Genomic DNA, 24828 nt, shown 5'->3' on the forward strand with positions numbered 1-24828 from the left:
AATTTAATTTTGTTCCTTGGTTCAGGATGAATAAAATTATGGGTATTTTCCCTTTGGAAAAAAAACAATTGAAAGTAATAAAAGTATTATTATTAAAACATTTGAATGGTGTGTTACTCACTATGAGGGAGATGTGAAATTCCTTCCATGCTTAATATGGAGTTGACATGCAATATATTAAGAACTAGCTTAGATTTGTCTTAACTTAGGATGCCTCATGCACCTAGAGGGATCAAAATTTGAGGAAATGTTTTCAAATTTAGGAATATGATCACTCTAAGTGCATGGTCAATCTAGATTTAAGATGGATATTTAAAACATTTCAATTGTGTGTTGCTTAGTATGAGGGAAGTGTAAATCCTTTCATGGTGAACATCGAATTGAAAATGTGACATATTAAGAGCCAACATAGATTCATCTTAACTATAGATCTATTATTTGCCAAAATTGATCAAAATTTGAGTAATGTTTTGTGCCTTTAGGGAATTGATCGCTCTTGGTGCATGGTTGTTAAAATAGTTCAATGGTGTGTTGCTTAGTTTGAGGGAGATGTGTAATTTCTTTTGTACTCAACGTGGAATAAACATGTGGCAAATTAAGAACTAGTGTAGATCCATCTTAACTCTAAAACTATTTGCACCTAGAGGGATAAAAATTTGAGGAAAGTTTTCCACATTTAGGGATTTTATTGTCCTCGATGCATAATGGATCCAAAGTTAAGATGGATATACACTAGTAGTTAATAAAATGTTTTTATGTTTGCACAATTTTATTCCAAATACCATGAGAGATGCCAAAATCCCAAACTTCATAGCTTTATAAAATAATTACGATAACTAAAATGTTCCAAAAGTTTGTTTTCTCTTATTACAGTTTCAAATCTTAGCAATCCACCATATACTTTCAATATCGTAGTAAGCATTCTAATGAAAACTGACTTTTTATCAACACTATGTGATCCAAATTTATGCAAGAATGAAATGAAATATAGATTTAAACAGAAAGACAGAGCTATAGCGAAAACTAAACTTCAATTCATTGATAACAAAATACTAAAAATTGTTTACATGAAAAATGGAAATAAACTAGCTTGGGCAATGGTAGCTTATCTCTGAGAAGAGATTTGGTGGCTACATGCCTTTGAATTATGTTACAATGAGTACCAAAGTCCTATTTATTATTTAGAAACAATGGAAAACCTCAAACATCCAGAAACCTAACCCTAGGAGATGAAGTGCCAAACGTATGTGGGCCCCATTGGGGTAATTGGTACATCAACTTCCCAGGATTGTAATTTTGGCATACGATCTTTGTTTGATGCATATGATACGTCATTAGAAATATATATCCAATGAATACAACTTTCAAATGCAAACACCTACTACAAGCCACAAGTTTGTCTGTTTTCCAAAAAAAAAATGTCATTTAGGGCCTCAAAATGGCTCCAGAAGTTTACAACCCGAAAAAATGCAAAAAATAGTAAATTGTGCTATAATTAAGGAAACTCAAAGAAACAAACAATGGTGGGGGTCCAAGTGGAATAGGATGGTGGCCATTAATATCCACCTGGATCAGTCCTCCCCCCATAGGAAGCAATGTCCCCCATTATGTTGAGTGCCTACATAAGATGGGGGAACTTCTACTGAATTTCATCCCTGGTGAGCCATTGAATTTGTTCAATAAACTTGGTGGCTTTATCAACTTCAGACTAAACATGGGCAAATTCTTCATGTGTAGTTGCAAAAGGTAGTGCAACATCAAGGGGACATAATGGTTGAAATCCTAGACCCACTTCAAAGGGATTGTGGCCACTCAAGCTATGCAGAGCTCTGTTATAGCTATGTTTCACATAGGGAAGACTCTCATCCCATGTTTGTGAATGCTTATAGTTATACATGCGTAGTATGTGCACAATCATCTTGTTGATGACCTTTGTCTGGTCATCAGTTTCAGGATGGAATGCAGTAGAGTTGGTGAGCTTGGTGTCCAACAATGACCAAAGGCTCAACCAAAACGCGCTTAGGAACCTGATATCACAATATGATATAATGGTCTACGGGATCCCAAAATGTACCCACACTTGTTCAAATAAGAGTCTAACGGTAGCCTTTGTTGTGATATTATTCTTGCAAGTAACCAATATGTCCATATTAGAAAATTTGTTGATGACCACAAATACACAATCATTTCCATGCTTGGTAGAAGGGAGGTTAGACATATAGTCCATGGAGATGGATTCCCAGGGTAGGATAGGAGTAGGAATAGGGGTATACAAGCCTTGCTTCTTAATATTTGGCTTGGCGATGGCACAGGAAGTGTAGGATATGAGGTATTTTCCAACATCCTGTCAGATATTTGGCCAATAAAAATACTTTTGTAGTGCGACCACAATTTTCTCTATTCCAACGTGTCTTATGACCTGACTGTAGTGTGCCTACCAGATCAACTTTGCACGCTCACTTGAAGGAACACAAAGGTGGCCCAAGTACCATAATAATTCACACTAGAGGTGGAATTCTGGAAATTTCTTGCCATCCACTAGCATGTTATGTTGGGGTGAATTCTAGATCATTTTTATATAGTTTTCTCCATCCAGGGGTCTCGTGGCCACAAGAGTTGAGAACAGTGGGCTGGGACAATCTGCAACATGATTGGTGTTTCCCATATTGTATTTGATATTTAAATGGAATTTTTTTTATATATGTGGACCACTTATGATGGCGATCATTTTGTAACTTCCCTTGAGTCTATTAAAATTATAGGGGTCAGTGATCTGTGTGGATTATCATCTCCTTCCCCATAATGTAATGTTTCCATTGTCGGTAATCTTGCGCGATGGAATACATGTCCTTATAATAGGTGGGGTATTTCTAAATTATGTCACGAAGTGTCTCACTGTGATAGGCCATCGGATGCCCTTGTTGGATGAGAACTGTAGCAATACCATAGTTAGAGGTGTTTATCCCAATTTGAAATGGTTGTTGTAGGTATAACAATGTGAGTATTGGAGCAGAGCAGAGGCAATTCTTCAGCTCAAAAAATGCATTTTGTTGGAACTTGGACCAGAAAAACTTTGCTTTTTCTCTGCCCTTGTTAACTTGACTCAAAGGCCAAGTGATATGAGAGAATCCCAACACGAACCTTCGATAAAAATTGGCAAAGCCTAAAAAGTTGTGAAGCTCTATTAGAGTGGTCAGGGCTGGCCAATCCTAAATTACTTGGAACTTAGCTGGATCCACATGCACGCCTTTCTCATCAATGATGTAACCCAGATATTGAACCTAGTACATTCCAAAGGTGCATTTCTCCAAGTAGTCTCATAATTTTTGTTGTCACGGGGTTTGAAGGACCTGTCGAATGTGCTGCAAGTGCTCTTCCCAACTCTTGTTGAATATGAGGATGTCGTCCATATATACAACCACGAACGAGTTGGTAAAGAGTTGCAAGATGTCATCCATTAGTCTCATAAAAGTTGTAGGGGCATTTGTCAACCTGAAAGGCATGACTAACCACTCAAAAAGGCCCACCTTGGTGATAACTAGAATTTAAATCGATCTTGTTGAAATACTTGGCACCATTAAGCTAGTTAAGAAGGTCATCAATCTATGGGATTGGATACATGTTCCTAACAATTATTTTATTTAGTCCCTAATAATCGATGCAGAGTCTCCAGGTCCCATCCTTCTTTTATAAAAGTACAATCGGGCTCCCTCAAGGTGAGGAACTTAGTCGGATGTGCCATTTTTGCATAAACTCCTAGATTTGTCGCTTTATTTCTTCAATTTCTATAATAGAGCAGTGGTATATTGGCCCATTAGGTAGAGGTGTTCCGGGAATCAGATTGGTTGAATGATTGACATGATAGTGCGAAGGTACCCCTGTGGGCGAGGAGAAGATGTCCCTGTATTCTTCGATGACCTTATTCACCTACTTCTATCGCACGGTTGAACCCTTCGTAGGGGTCATAGATGTGGCCAGAATATTCCCCTTACTTTGAGAATGAATCAAAAATAAAACAAATTTCTCGGTCTGGGAGATGATCTTACTGCAATGTTTAGCAAAGATCAAAGATATGGTGGTAGGTAGGGCTACCTCCGAGATTCTATATAACTTACTACCAAAAGTAATAATAACAATGTGAGGCCTCGACTCATACACAACATGAAACTTCCACAAGTATGGTTGGCCTAATACATCACAAAATTCAAGAGGAGAAATGTCACATGGTACCTTATCTATGAAGGAATTGATGTTGTACGGAAGATGGCACTACTGGTTGATGTGAATATCTCGTCCTTCGTGGAGTCACTTAATGGTGTATGGTTGCGGGTGTGGTGTGGTCGGTAGGCCCAACCACTTAATGAAATCTGCTGATATGAGGTTCTTTTGGCTCTATTTTAGACAATAAATTGCAGCGGAGTCCCCTTCACCCACATCTGTGAGTGGAAGAGACACTCCCCTTCCTCTGGATCTTTGGGTTAAATATTTTGGATCTTGGTGGTGGAAGCGGTGGCACTGAGATCCACATCAATAATCTACTTCCCTTTATCATTCCCCTTGTCGGGTTCTAACTCAGAGTTAGAACATGAATCTGACTCTGAAGCCTTCAGCTCAGCCACTAGTTGTTCCTTGGCTCAACACTCATTTTTGTTGTGAGTGGGGCTCTTATGGAACTCACACCACTTTCGTGTGTCCTTATTTGTCTTCGTGGTGTTTTTCTTTGCTTGCGACTTCGACGGGTTGACTTGGGTCACCTTGCCTTGGCCTTGTCCTTTGTTCTCCATTTTGGGGGCATCTTTCATTGCTTTGGATTCACATATCCAAAGTCTTGCTTCTTCTGTTTAAATTTCTGCTTGACCTTGACAATGTATCAATAGGCGACATTAAGTGAGGAGATGTATAGGAACTCCATCTAATCCTAGATGTATTTTTGTATACAGTTGTGGTACTTGAGTTCTAGATGCTACTTAGAATCCTTTATACCCAACTTCATGTGAAGGGTATGAAAAATATTTGTGAACTCTGGCACATCTTGGTCCCTTCCCTGCTGCAGTGAGGTCCACTTTATGTACTTATGTTCATAATTCCTGACAGGGCAATACTATTCCTTTATGGCGTCTCGGAAATAGTTCCAAGTGGGTGTGGCTGAAAACAGTGAGGGTTCACTCTCATCCCTCTACTCATAGTAGGTTTCCCACTAGTCCTTGACGTGGGGGGCAAATTTGAAGAGTGCAAAAGTAATATTTTCCCTATTTGAAAAATCATGAATCGAAAAATATCCTCCAACAGATTTAACCATTTATCTACGACATCTACATCAATTTGGCCTTAAAATATGGGGATGTTAAAGTTGACTTGTACCTTAAAGGGAGTGGTGCCTCCAGGGTGGCTACTGGATGAAGGTGTGTCGCCTGTGAGCATCTTCCAAACTTGGATCTAGGAAAATTTTTCCATCATCTTGTTCCTTTGTTGCTCGATGGCTTCTTCGAGAAATATTTTGAAAGGATCTCCTACTCCCTCATCTTTATTTTTTTCTGCCATGGGAGGTCGTCAGGGTCGATGAGGCCATTCTTGCAAAGGTTCGGCCAATTCAAGCCCTAACACCTTATCCCCCAACCTTGTTGGGGACATGCACTAAAAAATAGAAAGAGCAGACTGCTCTGGTACCACTGATCCATATTTATGTAGGAACAAATTGAAATACATATTTAAAAAAAACACAGAGCTACAATGAAAACTAAGCTTCAATTCATTAATAACAAAATATTGGAATTTGTTTACATGCAGAATGGAAATAAACTAGCTCGGGCAATGGCAGCTTATCTATGAAAAGAGATGTGGTGGCTATATGCCTCTAAACTATGTTACAATGAGGCTCAAAGACCTATTTATTATTAAGAAACAATGGAAAACCCCAAACATTCAAAAACCTAACCCTAGGACATGAAGTGCCAAAATTTTGTGGGTCCTGTTAGCTTTGTTGTCGTTTGGCCCAAAAATCGATCCAAAACACTCCCAAAGTCTCCAAAATTTGCTTAAAATCATGCAAATGGATCCAAATATGCTCCAAAGCACTCCCTAAGTCTTCAAAAGTGCTTAAGATCATCTAAAGATCCAAACAAGAGAGGGAGGAGAGCCCTTGGAAGGGCAGAAATGCACTATTGGGAGGCTAAAATGCTTGAAAACCATGAAAAACCCACAATCGCAGGCTTAAACAATGAAAGAACAGCAGCCGTTAGATCTGGCCAATCAATAGCCTAGATTTAAGAAGCTAAATCACAATTGGCGGAGCAGAAAGGATAACTTAAAGTTGGGCGCAAGACACCACCGATCAGCGATTGTCGATGATTAGATCGGCAGGTCGCATCGATGATTTAAGTAAAGGCCTGGGCATTGAGCAATTAGCGATTGCGACCGAATCTCATTGCTATATCGCATCGGCACTATACCATGGGGCAGGGCCTATTACATAATATTTGAAGTTTGCAGGAAGGCCTGTTTTAAATGCATTTTAATGTATTTCGTTGTTTAAACAAAATACAAAGGGGAATAGGGCAGCGCTGATTGCGATGAAGCCCAGACCTGAAAGGGTCCAAGATGTGAAAAATATAATTTTTGAGGTCCGCGGGAAGGCCTGTTTTCAATGTATTTTGTGTGTTTTCGTTGTTTAAACGAAATACAAAGGAAGCTTTGGCCAACGCCAATTGCGATGAGCCTCGAGTCTGGGAAGTGAAATATATAATATCTGAAGTCCGTCAAAGCCATTTTTTCATACATTTTCAGTGTTTTTACGTATTCCGGAATACAAAGAAAATGCACAGGGCCAGGCCATCAGCGACTCACGATAGCGACCCCAAAGGTGGACCCGATAGATATAAACCATTTTTGAGGACTTTTGAAGTCTGAAAATTCACAAGAAGGCGAGATTTTATCAGTGATTGTAGCGTTTTCTACGTAAATATAGGAAAGAGTTAAAGGAAACCTTTAAAGGGATTACAGAGGCTCGAAGACCTAATCCACTACATGGCAGAGTCCGGGAGGCAGGCTGCTAGAAAACAGAGACTAGAAAGGGAATAAAAGGGGCCACAGAGCAACACAGCACGACATAGCCACAACAACAAACATTGTGGGGCATCTCTGGCATGAGAGAGCTCCCAGATAGCGTAGCAAGCTACCCAAAATATCTGAATGCAGTTATTCTTCTGTTAGAAGAAGAAACCTCCGAGCCCATGCTTGCCTAGAGGGCATCAAAGTTGTTAACAAGACAGATAAGATAAATTGAGACCTCTCGAGCCTTAGAAGGCTTGAGAGCATTGTAAAAATCTATAAATATCTGAAAGTAAGATGTAATACAGGTCCAACTTCTGGAGATTGTTCCTCCTCTATTCCTTCAAGCTTCTCATCTTCATTCTAGCAATATAAGCTTCTTTTGCTATTATATGTTCAATGTCCATTCTCTTTGTTGTTCTATGCTTGCACTTGAACAATTTGTTCAGGTTTTCTTTTGTGTCTAACGCCAGATAACTGTCATCTTATCTCTGCTTTGATAAATTAGATTTGCAAGCTTCTTTTACTGCCTATAGCTAGCCATTCATTTATGTTTAGGTATGCAATCTGTTGGTACAGTCAATATTCTCCATCTATCCATTGAATTTATAAATTATTGAGCATTAGTGGTCTAAAGCCTTGTATTGGTGAGAGTGTTCATGCATGCCTTGAGTAAGAATATAGCTGAAATGGTTATCTGACTTGATCCAAACCATCATCCATTCCAATAGTTCTGAGAACAATATTGAAGATTATATGTTACCAGGCATCTCCGAGCTGCAACCTAGGAGAGTTTCCTGGAGTGATAACATAATTGGCGTCATTGCCGGGGAGAGGAAACTGAAGCTCAGCTTCCCTGGGAAACGACACAGATCCAACTTTGATGATAGACAAAGTCTGGGCACATTTTTGGTTGTAATCATCTATCTGACGACTCTACTAGAGGCCAAACCTCTTGGCAACTCCACTTCATAGTTCTGGCTCAGTTTGTGAGGCATACTCGGAGAAATTCTCAAAAGCTACAAGCTAACCCAATACCTGACCCTGAAAAAATCATCAAAGAGAGAAAGGTATTGCAGAAAGGAGCATCAGGTTTAGGTAAACCTAAACAATATTCTATATCTCTTCAAGAAAGGCCTGTAATAGAACAAATATATGCTGACAGTATAACATCTAATACTAGCAGCGAAGAAAAACTCTTAGGGATTCATAAAGATCCTTATTCTTTAGGTTTTCATTTTGTTGGATGCCCAAAGGAAACCTCACCTCCTATCCATCATACTCCTTTAGTCTTATCAGTCACTCCTCACCCCTCTATCATTCAGACTACCAATACTCTTTAGCCACCACAGCTATGGCAGGTCCACAAGCACCTACCAAAATGGAAAGAATCATAGCTGCTAGGTATGGACCTCTAATATTTCCCACTCCTTTGAATGTTATGCCTACTGGAGAATATCAGAAGTATATGCCTAAGTTCACTAGGACTGAAGCTATTACAACTGAAGAACATCTTGAGTCATTCTATAGCTATGTTGATAACCTGGAAATTAGTGAAGATGATGTCTGGATGAGAGTCTTTATCCAAAGCCTAGATGGCGAGGCTAGAAAATGGTTCAAGGAACTGACCCCAAGATCTATAGCAGATATTGAGGGCTTGGATGATGCATTCCTAAAGCATTGGGGGGATAAGAAGGATCTCCTTTACTACCACACTGAGTTTGGGAACTTAAAGAGGGAAAATGGTGAGTTGCTATCTGATTTCAATAAGAGATTTAACCGCATGTACAGCAAGATACCAGTTGAAGTGAAACCCACCACTACCTCTACTAGACTCATCTATGCCAGTGCCTTTGATTCTGACTTCTGTTTACTATTGATGGAGAGGCGATGTGCTTCTTTGGCTGATATGAAAGATGCAGCCCTGGAAGTAGAATCAAACATCATGGCTGCAGAAAAGCTCAAAGGTAATGCTAATAGAAGGAGACAGAGGGGCGAGCCTTCATCATCTTCAGATCCCAAGATTGATAAAATGGCCAAGATGATACAGTCATTAGCCTCTGAGATCTCCAAATTAAAGGTTGAGCAGCACTCTGGGAAAGGAACGGTTCCTAATACCTTTGCTCCTCCAAATCCATATAGAAGAGCAAATGACCAGTTGCAGATTTTGCAAAGAAACAAAGATGCTAATGAAGACCAAAGGGTGAGGACCCCTTTTCAAAATGCAGTCATGGAAGAAGAGTAGTTTGAGGAAGATGATGAGATCCATTGTATGGAAGAAAAAGTCAACGCCACTTTTTTAACCAAAGCTTCCTATGAGAAGCATTATTCAATGACTAGATCAACCAAGAATGGGATGGTGCAGCTGTTCTACAAACTGAAGACCAACACAAATATAATCTGAGGTCAAAGGTGAATAATGCCAAAGCAACTCCTGTTCATAAAGTTATTGTCCCTACAGAATAGCAAGCTAATAAGCAGAAGCAACTAGCAGTTGATCCTATCATCCTCAAAGCTCCAACCATAGAGGTAAGAGGCCTTGACAAGTCCCCTTCTTTCAATTTTCAATCAGAAATTTAGAAGCCAAGAATACCTATGCCTCTGATTGAACCAGTGAAGAATGAGTTCTTTAAGAAATCTATCCTTAAGGCTCTTGAGCCTAATGCCATCCAAGCTTCCTCTGACTATGTAAATCTACTAGATGACCAACCAGTGGTTATTCTCAGCCCAATGATTGAAAATTGTGAAGACAACTCCCCATCATTCTATGTCTCTCTAACTATTCATGATAAAATCCTTCATAATTTGCTTCTGGACATTGGAGCCAGCCATAATCCAATGCCCAAAGCTTTCATGGATAAGCTCGATCTTGACATTACCAACCCTTATCAGTTGGCCTCTACACAGCTTAAAAAACTAGTTTTCCAGATCACAGAGGAAGAAGGCCCACAGATTTGGGACATGTTCTTTGATGGGACTTGCTTTAAGGAAGTTGTAGGAACAGGTGAAGCCCTTGTGTCCCCCTCAGAGGGATACATTGATTCATCTTTTATATTAACTTTTCAGGTCACAAATGACACAGCACAGCAGAGTATGAAGTAGACCTTATCATTCAGCAGGTGTACAAAACCTTCCAAGCAAAACATCCAAGGCTGAAAGCATACAGAGATGAGGTGAAATATAGACCATCTCTGCCTGATAATGTCAAACGATAGAAATTTTTTGAAGTAGACGATCAAATCAATAAACTTTTGCAAGTCTTTGATGAATTGACTGATATGCACATTGACCAAGACAAAGAAACCTTTCATAGAAAGGTAAAAAGGGTCAATTTTCAGTTTGGTAACTGTTTTCTCAAAGGGAATGCATTAAAGGAAGGAGAAAATGTTTTTAATGGCCCATTCAATGGGTTGTTGTTCGAACTTTATTTCAGTTAAGGCTTTCAAGCCTTGGTATTGTAAAAATGTTGTTTTCAAGTTTTTATTTCATGCTAAATAGACTCCATGCCCAATGCAACACTAGGAGGAAGATTTGATCTTTTTTTTTACAGGAAAGGCATTTTTTTGTAGTTCTTGAAACCTCACAGGGAGGCTTTCATCCCCAGAAGGAGCCAATGTTAGCTTTGTTGGCGTTTGGCCCAAAAATGGATCCAAAACACTCCCAAAGTCTCCAAAGTTTGCTTAAAATCATGCAAATGGATCCAAATATGCTCCAAAACACTCCCTAAGTCTTCAAAAGTGTTTAAGATCATCTAAAGATCCAAACAAGCGAGGGAGGAGAGCCCTTGGAAGGGCAGAAATGCACTATCGGGACGCTAAAACGCTTGAAAACCATGAAAAACCCACAATCACAGGCTTAAACAGTGAAAGAACAGCAACTGTTAGATCTGGCCGATCAATGGCCCAGATCTAAGCGGCTAAATCGCAATCAGCCGAGCAGAAAGGATAACTTAAATTTGGGCGCAAGACACCGCCAATCAGCGATTGCCGATGATCGGATTAGCAGGTCACATCGACGAGGTATCGGCGATTTAAGTAAAGGCCCGGGAATTGAGCAATTAGCGATTGCGATCAGATCGCATCGCTATATCACATTGGCACTATACCATGGGGCGGGGCCTATGCACAGGCATATGTGCAACCTGATGAGTCGGACCCGACAACATTATATATGATATTACATAATATTTGAAGTTTGCAGGAAGGCTTGTTTTAAATGCATTTTAATGTATTTCGTTGTTTAAACGAAATACAAAGGGGAACAGGCAGCGCCGATTGCAATGAATCCCGGACTCGAAAGGGTTCGGGAAGTGAAAAATATAATTTTTGAAGTCTGCGGGAAGGCCTGTTTTCAATGTATTTTGTGTGTTTTCATTATTTAAACGAAATACAAAGGAACCTTTGGCCAGCGCCGATTGCGATGAGTCCAAGGCCCGAAAGGGTCCGAGAAGTGAAATATATAATATCTGAAGTCCACCAAAGCCATTTTTTCATACATTTTCAGTGTTTTTACATATTCTGGAATACAAAGAAATACACAGGGCTAGGCCATCAATGACTTGCGATAGCAACCCCAAAGGCAGACCCGATGGATATAAATCATTTTTGAGGACTTTTGAAGTCCAAAATACACAGAGAAGGCGGGATTTATCAATGATTGCAGCATTTTCTGTGTAAATACAGGAAACAGTCAAAGGAAACCTTTAAAGGGATTATAGAGGCCTAAAGACCCATTCCACTACATGGCAGAGTCCGAGAGGCAGGTTGCCGGAAAATAGAGACCAGAAAGGGAATAAAAGGGGCCACAGAGCAACATAGCATGACACAGCCACAACAACAAACATTATGGGGCATCTCTGGCACGAGAGAGCTCCCAGACAGTGCAACAAGCTACCCAAAATATCTAAATGCAGTTATTCTTCTGTCAGAAGAAGAAACCTCCAAGCCCATGCTTGCCTAGAGGGCATCAAAGTTGTTAACAAGACAGATCAGATAGATTGAGACCTCTCGAGCCTCAGAAGGCTTGAGAGCATTGTAAAAAGCTATAAATATCTGAAAGTAAGATGTAATACGGGTTCAACTTCTGGAGATTGTTCCTCCTCTGTTCCTTCAAGCTTCTCATCTTCATTCTAGCAATATAAGCTTCTTTTGCTATTATATGTTCAATGTCCATTCTCTTTGCTATTCTATGCTTGCACTTGAACAATTTGTTCATGTTTTCTTTTGTGTCTAAGGCCAGATAACTGTCATCTTATCTCTGCTTTGATAAATTAGATTTGCAAGCTTCTTTTACTGCTTGTAGCTAGCCATTCATTTATGTTTAGGTATGCAATCTACTGGTACAGTCAGTATTCTCCATCTATCCATTAAATTTATAAATTATTGAGCATTAGTGGTCAAAAGCCTTGTATTGGTGAGAGTGTTCATGCATGCCTTGAGTAAGAATAGAGCTGAAATGGTTATCTGACTTGATCCAAACCATCATCCATTCCAATAGTTCTAAGAACAATATTGAAGATTATATGTTAGCAAGCATCTCCGAGCTGCAACCTAGGAGAGTTTCCAGGAGTGATAATAGGTCCTGTCGGGGTAAATTGGTTCTCATGGTCATAACTTTGGCATATGATCTATGTTTGACACATACGATACCTTCTTAGAAATATCTATTTGAGGACTACAAATCTCTTTCACAAGTGTTGGATTTGCCCGTTTTCTAAAAAAATGTTGTTTAGGGCCTGAAAACGGCTCCAAAAGTTCAGGGCCTGAAAAACTGCCAAAAATAGTAAATTATGCTACAATTAAGGAGACTGAAATAAACAAACAATGGTGGTGATCCAAGTGGAATAAGTGGGTGGCCACCAATATCCACCTAGATCAATATGGTTCTCGTTTAATTATTTGTTGCAATCAATACATAAGTACGTGTAAGATTGCACCCTCTCAGGATTGCTACTGCCATATAAAATTGGAAGAAAAATAAATTATGAGATTTAGTTATCATATTCTTCAGGGAAAACTCATAATTTCTGGAGAATTTATAGTTGCTTATGAAGATTGTCAATAAATTTTGCAAAAAAAAACAATGTTATCAACACATATAAAAGATCGATGCAATCATATTATTACTAATATGATCATCTTCTTCTAAACATTTCTCAAATTTATTAGTATAAATTTGAAAAAGGATGCAAAATTGCGTCACATCAATATTGCAACTAGTATCTATTAACCACTTATTATTAATTGCATTTAAATTTTGGGGGATTCCAAGTGTGTAATTGATTGACTGGCAGGTAAAGCACAACTAAAAGTTCTTAATCTTGCAGCATGGAAGAAAAAAATTGAAAAAAAGAAAAAAAATATTTCCAAGAAATCATTTTTCAACATATTTATAGAGAAATACAGTTACAAACAACTTATAAAAAAACTCCGCACATGGAACTTAGACTCATTTATTACAAATAACTCAATATATCAACCATTCAAAATGCTCACAAAATTCCAATTCCTTTAAGTTGATGGCTAACTTTTCATAACTCAAACAACTATGCAAGTAGTATTCTACTTATAACTCTCCAATTTTAATTAGTGAAAGGAAAGATATCTATATTTGCTTATGATGTCCATTGTTTTTCAATATTTGTTTATGATGTCCATTGTTTTTCACTGTTTTTGTTTTGTCCACTTATAGTTTACAAACATTTTGTAATCGTTATAAAGGCCATGTATCTTGTGTCTTTTGGACGGTCGTTCTCTAGCATGTATTACAACAAATCTTAATTATCTAGCCAACTTAAAGTTGTTTTGCTACTTATATTAACAACCACAACGTAAGTCTTGAAATTAGAGTCTCGTTAAATTTAGCCTATAATTTTTTTTAATAACAATAAAAATATATTATTTTTTCACCATAGAAACAAAAAACAAACCACTTATTGTTACCTTTCATTAACAATACTCATAAAACACATTAATTTTGTTTATATTTTCCATAACTGGGTAGAAATGAAATCATCTTTTTGGGATAAAATGTTACAATAACTCCAAATAACACAAACTATTTAATTGTAGCAAATTGTTTCACGAATATACATAACCCTTTTATTAATGTCCTTAACTCATTGATGAATATTTCTTTTAAAAGTCATGTCAAATAACTTTAGGATTGATCATCGCGTCTTGATAATATTTATTCAATCATATAATATTCGATTATTATAGTTAAAGTCAATTGCAATGAATCGGGTTTACATTATAAATATAAATTCCATCTAAAATATTATAGGAAATATATATATATATATATATATTAATACATTATTTTAAGTTTAATTAAAAATAATAATATCTATATGTATGTGTTTAGTTTTTTTAAATAATAATTTGATTTTAAAGAGTTTTTAATAAATTTAAAATTAAGATTCTTAATAAATTAAAAATTAAGACGATTCTTAAATATAATGGGAAATTAATAGTTGAATTGAGGCTTCTGTGATCTATAATATTTGAAAGAAAAACTTCGGCATAAATCACATGTAGACATACATTTGTCGACGCGTTTCGAACCAACTAGTGTGGTTCATCGTTAGGACAAGTTGAAGAAACAGATCCAGCTTAGCATGCTAAATAGTCTGAGCAGAGTCTCCAATGGCTAAATTGACTAATGGCTAATTTTGACCTTAGGACCCAGGTCAAATTCTTATTTATTAATTTAATATTATTATAATAATTATTATTATTATTTTTCTTATGAAAATAAGTTAAATTAGGTAAAATGGTTGGTTTAAAAGGGAATATATTTATTTATTTAAATTTAAATTAATATATATATATAATATTAGGTTATTAAGGTAAAAGTTAGGATTAATAATTTCCATGATTGGTTTGAAATGATAATTTATTTATTTATTCAAATTATTAAATCATTATTATTGGTATTTTATATATATATATATATTAATTAAAATCATAATATTAGGTTGACTAGTATTTTTATTCAATAATAATTCAATGGATTAAAATATAATTTTAAAGTTAAAAGCTTATTTATTTATTTATTTAACTTATTTATTAACAATTTTATATATATATATTCTATAATTAAAGTTATAATATTAGGTTATTAAGGTAAAAGTTAGGATCAATGGTTAGATTAAAAAGATAATTTATTTATTTATTTAAATTATTTAATAATTATTATTAAAACTATATATATATATATATATATATATATATATAGATATAGATATATATATATATATAAACTAATCATACGCTGAGAAAGTAATTAAATAATTTATTTATTAATAATCAAATATATATATATAATTAAAAAAAAATTAATAATATATTTATTAAAAAATAATAATAATAATAATAATAATAATAAAATAAATAAATAAATAATAAATAAATAATTAATTAATTAATTAATAACTTAAGTTAAAATAAATAAAATAAGGTTAGTTTAAAAAGGTAATTTATTTAATTATTTATTGCTAATATTATATATATTAAAATATTAGGATGCTTAAAAAATAAATAAATAAATAAATAATAATAATAATAATAATAAAATAAAAATAAATAATAATAATAATAATAATAATAAATAAATAAATAAAAAATAAAATTGGAGGGGCAGAAAAAACAACTAAGAAGAGAGTGCTGGAATCCAGCACCTACTGATTTTCCAACCATCATCTCTATTGAGATTGCTCGGCCTCTTCTCAATCTCAATAGCTTCCCTCAATTTACGATGGTGAAACTGAGCGACTTTGGCAACAACCTTGGCCTCCTCAATACACACCTGATGCTTGGTCTTTTCCACATGCTCTGCTAACGCTGAAGACCTGGATCTCCCATGTCTTAGGTCGGCTGCATGCTCGCAGATCCTTTGATGGATGGAGCGTCCTGTTTCCCCAATATAGGGGGTCCCACAAGAACAAGGGATCAAGTAGACACCCTTCATGTCCTTAGGGTTAATGGGATCTTTCACCGATCGGAGGGAATTGCGAATGGTGTTGAGGGGCCTAAAGGTTGAGGGAATATCATACCTTTTAAGGATCTGAGCAATCTTGTCCGTGGTTCCTTGAACATAGGGAAGATGGACACCTGGACGACGCTCTTTTGGCTCCTTCTTAATTAATGTGTTTTTTGAGGCTCTCTAGAAAGCCTTCTGACCCAAGTGCCTGCTATATCCATTCTCCACAAAGACATTAAGGAGATGGGATCTCTCCTTATCAAAGCTCTCACAAACGGAGATCCTAAGGACACAAGTAGCGAGGGTGTTAAGAACACCCATCTTTTGAGCAGGGAAATTCAGTGAGTTCCTTGTGCCAGGACTGTGGCTCTCGCCATTAAATCTAATAATTCAGTGAGTTCCCTGTGCCACAAGCTCATTGAAAGTAATCCCATTACTCCTAGGATCTATGGGTTACTGAAGATTCACAAGGAAAGGGCCCCTCTGAGGCCTATCGTCAACACCATTCGCGGTCCGACCTATCTTCTGGCTAAGTTCCTTGCCCTTAAGCTTAAGCCCTTGGTTGGCCACACTGAGTCCTTTGTGAAAGACTCTGCTTCCTTCATTAATGAGCTGAAGGATATTAAGCTTAGCCTTGAGGACATTCTCGTCAGCTTTGATGTGGTCTCCCTTTATACTTGCATCCCTATTAAGGAGGCCTTGGAAGTGATCTATCACCTAACAGATCCTGACACCGCGCATTTGGTGGAGATCTGTCTCACTTCCACGTTCTTCTGTTTCGAAGGTGAATTCTTTGAGCAGACTTGTGGTGTTGCCATGGGTTCCCCTCTTTCCCCTATTGTGGCAAATCTTTTTATGGAAGATTTCGAAGCCAAAGCTTTATCCTCAGCTCGTCTTCTTCCTAAGCTTTGGAAAAGGTATGTGGATGACACTAATGTCATCTGGCCCCATGGCCCTGAGGAGCTGGATCGTTTCTTTAATCACCTCAACAGCCGATCCTCGGCCATCAAGTTCACCATGGAAAAAGAGGTCAATGGTTGCCTCCCTTTCCTGGATATTCTTTTATCTCGGAATAAGGATGGCTTTCTCTCCCATTCTGTGTTCCGTAAGAAAACGCATACTGAGCAGTATCTTCATGCCGATTCCCATCATTTCCCTGCTCAAAAGATGGGTGTTCTTAACACCCTCGCTACTCGTGCCCTTAGGATCTCCGATTGTGAGAGCTTTGATAAGGAGAGATCCCATCTCCTTAATGTCTTTGTGGAGAATGGATATAGCAGGCGCTTGGGTCAGAAGGCTTTCCAGAGAGCCTCAAAAAACGGATTAATTAAGAAGGAGCCAAAAGAGCGTCGTCCAGGTGTCCATCTTCCCTATGTTCAAGGAACCACGGACAAGATTGCTCGGATCCTTAAAAGGTATGATATTCCCTCAACCTTTAGGCCCCTCAACACCATTCGCAATTCCCTCCGATCGGTGAAAGATCCCATTAACCCTAAGGACATGAAGGGTGTCTACTTGATCCCTTGTTCTTGTGGACCCCCTATATTGGGGAAACAGGACGCTCCATCAATCAAAGGATCTGCGAGCATGCAACTGACCTAAGACATGGGAGATCCAGGTCTTCAACGTTAGCAGAGCATGTGATAAAGACCAAGCATCAGGTGTGTATTGAGGAGGCCAAGGTTGTTGCCAAAGTCGTTCGGTTTCACCATCGTAAATTGAGGGAAGCTATTGAGATTGAAAAGAGGCCGAGCAATCTCAATAGAGATGATGGTTGGAAAATCAGTAGGTGCGGGATTCCAACACTCTCTTCTTAGTTGTTTTTTCTGCCCCTCCAATTTTATTATTTATTTATTATTATTATTATTTTATTATTATTTTATTATTATTATTATTATTATGTATTTATTTATTTTTAAAGCATCCTAATATTTTAATATATATAATATTAGCGATAAATAATTAAATAAATTACCTTTTTAAACTAACCTTATTTTATTTATTTTAACTTAAGTTATTAATTAATTAATTAATTTATTATTTATTTATTTATTTTTATTTATTTATTTATTTTATTATTATTATTATTATTATTATTATTTTAATAAATATATTATTAATTTTTTTTTTAAATTATATATATATATATATATGATTATTAATAAATAAATTATTTAATTACTTTCTCAACCTATGATTAGTTTATATATATATATATATATATATATATATATATATATATATATATAGTTTTAATAATAATTATTAAATAATTTAAATAAATAAATAAATTATTTTTTTAATCTAACCATTAATCTTAACTTTTACCTTAATAACCTAATATTATATATATATATATATATATATATATATATAGATATATATATTAATTTTAATTTAAATAAATAAATATATTCCCTTTTAAACCAACCATTTTACCTAATTTAACTTATTTCCATAAGAAAAATAATAATTATAATAATTATAATAATATTAAATTAATAAATAAGAATTTGACCTGGGTCCTAAGGTCAAAATTAGCCGTTAGGCAATTTAGCCGTTGGAGACTCTGCTCAGACTATTTAACATGCTAAGCTGGATCTGTTTCTTCAACTTGTCCTAACGATGAACCACACTAGTTGGTTCGAAACGCGTCGACAAATGTATGTCTACATGTGATTTACGCCGAAGTTTTTCTTTCAAATAATGGGAAATTGTTTTTTTAGAGTACTGTGTCCTAGAAAATGAGCTCTACTATGGTTTTGAGTAGCTTCTAAAGCATCTAACAGCACTGGATATGTGTTTTTTGTAACCATTGTTTTCTCACTAGAGGGCTCTCATAGGGGGAAATGAGCGCCCCTTCAGGGGGAGAGATCCCCTCCTATCAAAGTGTGGAAGCAGGCGAATCCAACGGCAAAACAAGAGTGTCGATTGGCCATCTCCATGGAGCCGACCCTAATGAGGGACCTATAATGGGATCCCAGTGGCAAGCACGAATCCACAGGCAATGCCTCCCATGAGCAAACAAGAAACCTAGATTCGTGATACCCTCCAACAAACTCGAAAACTACAGCAAGTACATGAAGGATCATGCCCTGATCTATAAGTTTATTGGTATCTGGCCATTACAAAGGATTTAATTAACTGAATCCAACTAAAATGGCAACCTAAAGGCTGTATAGATCTGAAGTTAGGAGCTAGAGGCTTCTCCACAGTAATATTCTCTAGCCTGGAGGACAAGGAGAGGATTTTTGAAAACGACCCATACTTTTATTAGAATGCAAGACTTTTTATGAGATATTGGGAGGAATGCTACAATCCAGATCGTGAACAATTCATGGCTGCCCCTGTCTGGGTTCGTCTTTTTGCCATACTAGTATATTTTTGGGATCTTGAAATTTTGGAAGGGATCGACAATTCCATTGGAAGATTCATGAAAGTGGTTGAATCGACCCGCTGGGGGTGATACGCTTCATATGCCTGAATCTGTGTTTATGTGAACATTAGTGAGCCCTTCCCTGAATTTGTAGAACTGGAATATCAAGATGAGATATGGCAACAATTGCTGGATTATGAACACATTCCTTTTCACTGTCATTGTTAGCATGAGTATGTTCATTTGTACAAGGCTTGCCCATTGGACCAAATGGAATCAGAGGTTGGGCCTCAGCCCATGGAACCAACTTCACTGCAAGACTATAGCGAGGGTTTTCAAGAGGTATCATACAAGAATAAGAACTCGAAGTCATCCCAATCATAACTTTCAGCACAACAAAGAAAACCAGAGAACCAAAATCGTTTTGGGGTTTTGTAGGATTCGGGGGAAGTTCCAAAGAAACAGATTCATTGAAAGACTCTTCACGAGGGAGAGAACCACTGAAAACAACCTCTAAGCCAAAAAGGAAAGCTCAAATGGAACCCTCAGATAAGGAAGAATAGGAGCAATCCATGGATCTCTCCACCATGGATATTGATACATCAAAGGAGGATCTGAGTGCAGAAGAGTTAGTGCTGAAACGATTACTGCATGAATGGAGGAATTTGGATGAGAGGTTCATTTTGGAGGATCAAAAGAAACTCTATCGTGACACTTTCTAGCAATATTAGGTGAAACAGAGCCAAAAGCCACCTGATCCGCCGGATCCCATTGGCTCTCAGTTGGGAGGTTCACAAGATCATGGTAGCCAAAGCAAGGGAGGTAAGAAACGTGGGAGGAAAAATCTCCATGATTTGATCTAGATGGTTGGAGATCCGTTAGTCAATTCCGGATGGGTGGTATCGCTATCGTGGTTTTCCACCAAATCAACAAAGTTTCTCAATCATTTTAATCAACTGCAATGTGAGGGGCCGCAACAGCCGAGGTAAACAAAGATATTTACAGGATTGCCTAAAAAAGGAGAAGGCCCAAATTATGTTTCTTCAGGAAACAAAGGTCATGGGGGCAAGAATAAAAGAAATGCTCAGTCGTATGCATCCCAAGTACGAAGTAATAGCTTTCGATGCAAAAGGTAGTGCAGGAGGTATTTCTATTTTATGGAACCATACGAAGATTCTTTTTTACCACTAGGTCAGTATGCCTTGCATCCTCTCTAGGAGATTCAGACAGATTGGGAATAGCGAGAGGGTATTACTCTCGGCGGTCTACGACCCTCATATTCTAGGGGAGAAGGAAGTTTGCCTACAGAATGTAAGAAAGCTTAGAACTATGAGCAAGGAAAAAAATTAGTTGATTGGGGGAGACTTTAACCTCGTCACCTCGCTAGAAGAAAAAAAGGGTGGGATAAGACATCAGGAATAATAAATGGAACTTTTCTGAACCTTGATGGTGGATTTGAAACTTGTATATATTCCCACAATCAATGGGATATTTACATGGAACAACCATAGGGGTGGGTTGCATCAAGTCTCCTCCCGGCTGGATAGATTCTTGGTTTTCGAAGACCTTATCAGCAAGGATATTTTCTTTGAAGCTTCCATTATGCCATGCCTTGGATTCGACCATTGGCCTATCCAACTAGAAATGGATTTGAAGCTGGGCCATCACAACAGACCTTTTAGTTTGGAATCCTTTTGATTGCAGGATCCATCCTTTCTATACAAAGTAAAGGATTGGTGAGCATCCAATTCAGTTCAGGGGCAGAACTGCATGCATACCTTCCAACTCCACTAGAAGGATCTCAAGAAATAGATCCAAAAATGAAATAAATCAAAATTTGGACACATCCAGAAAGATCAAGAAATCTTGTAGGCCCGCATGCAAAAGGTGCAACAACAGATGATTACCCAAGGTCGATCTGGACCCTCATAGTAGAAGAATGACAACTCCTAACTTAGATAGAGGAACAAAGAAAGAAGGAGGAGATCCTCTAGAAACAAAAATCCAGGGTTCAATGGTTGTGGGAAGGGGAGAGAAACACACGTTTCTTTCATAAAGCTATGATACAACACAGGCAGCATAATATAATTTTTTGTTGCTTGATTCTCAGGGGAACTGATTGGTACAACATGAAGATATGGAAACTCTTCTGGTCGACCATTTCCACAATATTTTGTCAAAACCGTGTCCAGATAGATCGAAAGTTATCAGGCGTATCACAAGACATATTCCCCAGTTGGTCAGTAGAGATCAAAATTGGCACTGATGTGGGCCATCACTTCGGAGGAAGTTGAGGAAGTAGTAAAAGGATTGGAGAAAAACAAAGCCCCAGAGCCTGATGGCTTCACTACAGAATTATTTCAGGTGGCCTGACCCATCCTCGGTAAGGACATTCTGGAAGTCGTGGAGGAATCGGGTCGATCCAAGCAGGTACACCCCGCTCTTAATTACACTTTTATAGCTCTGATTCTGAAAACTACTCGTTCTAAAGATCCCCAAGGGTTTAGACCTATTTCTTTATGTAATGTCACCCATAAAATCCTCTCCACCATTATGGTTAACTTCCTTAAACCTCTTCTTCCTTCTCTAATCTCTCTAAGTATGCCAAATTATAGACGGAATTATCACTGCCCAAGAGGGTATTCACTCACTCAAGAGTCTTAAATCTAAGGGTATGCTAATAAAACTAGACCTATCCAATGCTTATGATAGCCTTAGCTGGCCTTTCCTACTGAATATTCTGAAAGCCTTCGGTTTTGACCTGCGATGGATCCAATGGCTTTCCTCTCTTATCTCTACTTCGCTGTTTTTGATCCTTATCAACGGTTCCCCCTCCCACACTTTTAATGCATCTAGAGGCCTCCGCCAAGGCGACCCTACCTCTCCCTTCCTCTTCATTTTGGCTGCAGAAGGGTTGGGTAGATATATAAAATCAGTTGTTCAAGAAGGCCATCTCAAAGGTATTCGCCTGTGGGGAAATGACCTACCCTTATCTCACCAACAATTTGTGGATGACATAATGCTATTTTTTCAAGTCTCCCTTTGGGAAACCAAACGTCTAAAATCTATCCTTCAAGATTTCATGCAAGCCTCTGGCACTCAGATCAATAATGAGAAATCTAATATCTTTTTCTTCAATACCCTGGTTCCTTCCCAATCCTTCCTGGCCAGGATTTTGGGTTTTCGTATTGGCTCCCTTCCATCCAAATACTTGGGAATTCCCCTAGTGATTAACTCTCTAAGAACCTCTTGTTGGAAAGCCCTCCTTGAGTGTATTCAATCACGCCTTCAAAACTGGCCTTTTCGCTCTCTTAACATTGTTGGGCGGGTGGTTTTGCTGAAGGTTGTGCTGCAATCGATTCCAATCTATCAACTATCGGGTCTAGCTACTCCTAAAAATGCTTTCTCTGATATGATGAATAGTTTCAAAAAATTCCCATGGCAGGGGGCTCAGGAAGCCAAAAAATGGGTGCTCCTTTCATGGAATCATCTTATCAAACATAAAATGGTCGGGGGGTTGGGTCTCCATGATCCTCTTCTCCTAAATCAAGTGATGGGGGAGAAACTTTGGTGGTGTTGGATACAGGGCAGAACTGATCTTTGGAAGATTATGTGGGGCCGGAAATACAATATGCCTTCCTTTACAGAAGAAAGATTGTGAGTGCAAGGTACTCCAAGAGGATCCTCAATTTGGAATCTAGCCTCTGAGAACAAAGAGTTAATCCATAATCATACCTTTTGGGAAATAAGAGTGTGAGTGGAGATCTATTCTAGCAATATTCATGGCAACAATGGGAAAAAATCTTCAGCCGTCAGGACCTTGCTGAGATCTTCCTTTTTACCAACATAACCCATAACGTGATGGTCAATCCCTTTTGGGACTCGATCCCTGGGAATACATGGAGATAATGGAAAAGGAAACAAGATTGGCACAATCCTCCCAGCTCAAATCAATGGGACATGTTTGATACTTAGTTATGTACTAGAAGGATTGTTATGTCGGAAGGACTAGACATTCTTCGATGGGGTTACAAAACCAAAGGTATGTTTACCATAAAAGAAGCTTATCGGTAGGAAGTAAAGGAACTTCTGGACCAGTACAACCCTCTCTGGAGGCAAATATGGGCAAGAGAGACTAAGGGGCAGGGATTGGAACAGTTGACTCTGATTTTGAACCAAGACTTGGTTCCTAATCAGAATCCTCGATCGGGGTGCGAGGCAATTGGAGACCCGTATGGGGATCATCGAAATGATTGAGCAATTAAATGCTTGGGACGATGGGCGATCTCTTCCAAGCCCTCACACGCTCTCCCGTCTTGATGTTGTGAAGGGTCGTAGATATTTTCGGATCCATGACGTGAAGTTAGGCATACCCCTGCGTTTATAGGTGGTGGGAGGAGAGGTCTATTTAAGAACATATGTTCGGTCGTTGTATTGTTGTAATCGGTATCTAAGGGAGCCTAAGGTTACCGTCTGCTGGTTCCTGGCACTTGGAATGCGAGCGGAAAACTTAGTTACAGTTCATCTCTGCTCGAGGTTGGCACATACAGCCTAGTCCGCCTTAGTTGCTTTTCCCTCTGGCCTCTGTACAGAGGGTTGGTTCTCGAGTGTGGGAAGGTGAGAGAAGGTTGACGAAGGGTTGTCCAGTTCTGCTCATTATGGTGAAGACTCCTCCTCACGGTGGTGCCTCTAGCCGTGGAGGTCGTGGCAACAGGAACCAGGGTGGTAAGGGAAAGGAAACAAGTTCGTCTTTTGGTAAGAATCTACACCAACGAGGCAGGAAAATGCACGTTGAGGTATTGCAAATTACTATCGAGGCCTATTGTGAAGGGACCCCAGCCCAGGTGAAGCAATTGATTTCGACCTGGGAGGCAGAATTAAACCTGAAATTTGAGCTCGAACTGCCGACAGAGGATTGGAGTGATTTGATCCCTGACTCTGGTTATACCCGCGGTCGCCTCACTTTGTATAAACAGTTTGTTCATCTCTTTTGGCTTATGAAATGTATTGTAGCTAAAGCAATGGTTTCTTCCCTCAACATAGATGCAAATCTGGATTCAAATCCGGGTCTCAAAGACATTTAGAAAGAGCTCCAGCTAATTCAACTTCAACTGCAGCACCAGAACACCTGCCTTGGTCGCATAGAGCACCATATTCCATGTCTTCCCCAATCTGAACTACTAGGTTCAAGCCCAAAAGATCCTTCTCTAGTGGAATCGTTAGATGACTAGTTGTTGGAAGTCATGTTTGATAATTTTTGGCTTATATTTTGATGTATATGTCAGGTAGCATTTATGTTTATAGTTTTATGCTTACTAGATGGTTTACATACTATAAGTCTTATAAGGCTTGGTTAGACAGACTCAGACTATTGATGTTTTGGATGGCTTATAAATTATAATGAAATTCGGTGGCCAACAGAC

The sequence above is a fragment of the Pinus tabuliformis genome, chromosome 8 (assembly GCF_031772625.1).
Source record: "Pinus tabuliformis cultivar Carrire ecotype Pingquan chromosome 8, CPIR1, whole genome shotgun sequence".
Taxonomy (NCBI): domain Eukaryota; kingdom Viridiplantae; phylum Streptophyta; class Pinopsida; order Pinales; family Pinaceae; genus Pinus; species Pinus tabuliformis.